Consider the following 3987-nt stretch of genomic DNA (forward strand, 5'->3'; position numbering starts at 1 on the left):
GGTGCTTGGTAGGTTGGGTAGATTGCTCTTTCTTCTGTATTTATAACCTGTGCATTTTAAAGATTGACCTCAAAGCACTCAGTCATGCAAATGCTTAAGCAGAGAAGCTCCATGAAGCAGGGTCTACACTGTACACAGGCGGGCCAGCTACTAAGCAAATGTGCTGTGGTCTGCACTCAACTCCTCAGGGGCAGGTGAGCTCATAGAAAGGAAGTCAATTGGGGTGATGCAAATGGAAAATGTATCCAAAGGGAGGTTAAAAGGGACACTGGTATTTGGGGATAAAGTATAGCTTGCTGTGAAGTGGCTTCACAAACATCTTTCAAATGCTTGGAAAGAAAAAAGAACTGGGTCATTCCCAACTACTTAAATGCACACCATCAGTTACTGCAAAATGTCTTCCCAATCATTTGAGTGTGGGTTCAGAGCTTAATGACTGTGGTAGAAAACTTACTGCCATTTTGAACAAAGCCTCTCATCTCCAGGGAGTAGCCAGATGGGCCTTCAGACTGGCCAGGGGCTAGGACCTGGCATTACATTCCATTTCAGCCAAGCACTCCCGAACCAGGCTTCGGGCATGAATGATGCCTCCTTTTAGCCTCTACAAGGCTCTCTTGCTCCCTGCATATGTGGGTCTGATCTCTTTCCCCAGCTCTCCGATAATGGCCAGCAGCTCTGCATATTTACTCTGAGGCACTTGGCTATTTCCAGTTCCCTGGGTGTAGCCTAGCGATGGAGGTCCATAGTCACTCAGCAGGTGGTAATACTGAGAGAAATTCGCCATGCTAGTAGATGGTGAGTGGACACCTCCGGCATTGAGGGCAGTGGTGGCCATGTGCATGGTTAAGTTCGGCCTGCGTACTTTTTGTTGTCTCCACCTCGGGCTGCACCAGCAAATATGGCTGTCCTTCACCCTGCTGCCACCACAGCATATCACCCATACATCGGGCGCCTAAAGACAATTTTTAAAAGTAATCTTTAATTGTGTGCAGAGTGATTTCTCCCTGGGAAGGCATATTAATTCTGAGACAGCTGTATCTTCAGCCTTTTAGAAAAATGATTCCAAGAAAAGCTATGTTAACTCAAGTCAGCTTGTTGCCAATCTGTTGCTCCCCAGGGAAGTTACCTTGCTTTCCCCTTGAATGAACTTCCTGAGTTTTTTAGTTAAAAGGCTGAACAACAACAGAGTTTTAAAATTACCCATTGGAGTCAAGAAGTGAACTGTCCAGTGAAGCAACAGGAAAAGGATTAGCATGTGAAGCATGGCTTCTGCCTTCAGACCAGAACATGAGGAACAGGTTATTGTGTACACTGCACAGTGAAATAGGACAGGCAACAGCTACATCACAGATTAAAGTTTTAGGGGGTCAGTTGTAGGGGAGCACTGTTATGAAGAGCTGATACAAGCAGGGTGAGTGATTTTGTAATTTCCCAGCATGTATTAATTCATGTACGTGAAGAAAAACAGACCAGATTGTGGGGGTGTACAATTTGGGTATGTTAACTTGAGCCAGTTGATATTGAATTACAAATTAGGACACTGTCCTGTGGAGATATGTGGAATGCTCACTGATACAGTTAAGTCAGCTCAGAAATTTGAGACACAAACCATTGGCTGTCCTGTCTGTCAGCAGTAACATTGCACATAGGGACAAGGTCTTATTAATGCCATTCTCCCTACGAGGGAACATCTGCTCTTTTTCCAAGTTAGTATACCAATGTATTTTTTTCAAATATATTTATCCTTTTAAGAAGACAATTGTTGGTGTTGCTTTTTGAATTTCATTTCTTTATGTATCACTGCTCTAATCTCTTGTTTGTTTCTATTCTCCAAAGTTTCCTCATCATTAAGAATTTCATTCCTTTTGCTCAGAGGCTTTGATATTTGTTTCTGTTTAGAGCAGTGTCTTCTATAGCTGAGACTTTCATCATTATATGTAGTTAAGGCTTGCTTTGAAGACCTAATCCTGCCTCTGCTGCACTATGCCTTCAAGTCAGTCATACATCTCCTTTCAGGCTGGGCCCTACTGCTCAGTGTGAAGGAAAAGACACTAGTGAATGAGTGTCCCCAAACCTCCATGGCTTTTTTTTTTGTGGGAATTACAAATAAAGTGTGTAACAATTGAATTTCCTTGAAAAACTCTGAAGCTGGTGCAGTCGCAGTACAGAAAGGCTGTGGAGGAAAGAAAGTGGGAGATTTCCAGTTTTCACAGTAGTTGGCTTTAGTAATGAGTACTCAGGTAATCAAGTTTAGATGGTCAGGAAATGTCCAAACTGGCCATTTTGGGAAGTTCACAGACCAGAGCAATCAAGAATCTGGATGTGGAACTAAATTTATTTCTAGAAACCAAATTTCTGTAGTTAGACTAGTTCAACCAGCACAGAAGATCTGTACAAACTGGTGTCACTGTGCATAACAGGATTGTTATGTTTTTGTCTGAAAGTGCACAACTTGAGAGAAAAAGTATGACTAATATTTGGTGTGCACTAATTCATATGTATAGTCCTTGAACAATATTGAACCATAAAGCCTGTTCAAATTTTTAAGTAATTTTTGAGATTATTACTAATCATTTGAACCTACTCATTTCTTCTTACTGCTAAGTCCCAAACCCTGGGACAAATGGTTGAGGTGCCTGTCTACCAAATAAAAGCAGATGTGCCTGTAAGTCCTGCATGACATTCCTCAATTCCTACCTGTTACAATGTGTGCCCGGTAGAATTGCCCTCTAGCCCAGGAGTTGGTCTGTCTTTCAACTGCCTTTCCTTATGTAATCCAACCATTTTGTCAACTGGTGTTTTTTATCTATCATTTACCCTCCTGAATGATAGATTATCTCTCTTCACTGGTGATAGGTTATTTTTTTGCCTTTGAAATAATCCAGTTGAATCCATATTAGATTATATTAAATGCAGGTTAATTGGGGAAGTTACTTTGGGAGAGGTGGCTTGAAGGGAAGATAAAAACAGAAAGGGTGTGTGCACAGACAGAGAAGGGAAGGAAAAAAGCAAGAGGAGATCCAAAGGTATGGATTGTATAGGAAAGAGCCTCCATCAGAAGTCAGCCCAGTCCCTAGGCTGGAAAGTTCAGGTTCGGGGCAAGTTATGCCAGATATGGACTGAGGGGTGCTGGGAATACCTGGAGGCCAGGTCTGCTATAATATGTAAAATATACACCTCAGTCCCTTGCCTAAAACACTGACCTCATGATCTGATTCTACTCTCTATCCTCTACCCTCTTCTCGCTCCTTACTTGGCTTGGATCTTGGCCACTCTGAAATTTCCAAGATGCCCCTATGTCTTGCTATGCTTTCCCATTTATCTATAATAAAATGTCTACTACACCATAATAAGGAGAAGCCATGCCTTTTCATTTCTTTTGTTTGTTTGTTTGTTTGTTTGTTATTCGAGACAGGGTTTCTTTGTGTAACCCTGGCTGTCCTGGACCTCACTCTGTAGACAAGGCTGGCCTCAAACTCAGAAATCCACCTGGCTCTGCCTCCCAAGTGCTGGGATTAAAGGCGTGCACCACGACTGTCCGTCCATGCCTTTTCATTTCCCTTTTCACTCACCTCTCATTGACCAATTCTTGCTTTCAAGTTAATGGCCACATTTTGCTTTAACTGTGGTTACTGTTTGATTTGACAGAAGTTTGGCTACAGGACTTCCCAGCTACCAGGTAGAGATGGCTCCACTGTAATATTGAGTATGTAATGTAATGTGCATACAAAGGACTCAGTGCCTTGGAAGAGTAACAGGAAGTACTCTGGGAGACTGGAAAGTTCTACTAAAATACAAATTTCCCAGAGTAGGGCTCTGTCTATCCCTAGGGTGGAAGGGTAGAACTTGGAAGGGCTCAGCTGTCTGAGTCATTTGATCTCTGATCCCCTAGGAGAGGAGCTAATTCTGTCCTAAGGCCCAGCTTGGTTTTCTAAGCTATTGAGGGGCTCTGGGCAGGCCTGGCAATCAGGAGCACCAGTGGGAGGT

At 42.8% G+C, this 3987-nt stretch overlaps 1 pseudogene; it reads right to left on the reverse strand.

Annotated features, from left to right (window-relative positions):
* Positions 1–520: 520 nt before the first annotated feature.
* Positions 521–952, reverse strand: LOC114636408 (annotated as a pseudogene).
* Positions 953–3987: the final 3035 nt, after the last annotated feature.

Source organism: Grammomys surdaster, unplaced genomic scaffold (assembly GCF_004785775.1).
Source record: "Grammomys surdaster isolate TR1022 unplaced genomic scaffold, NIH_TR_1.0 123890, whole genome shotgun sequence".
In the NCBI taxonomy this organism is placed as follows: Eukaryota; Metazoa; Chordata; class Mammalia; order Rodentia; family Muridae; genus Grammomys; species Grammomys surdaster.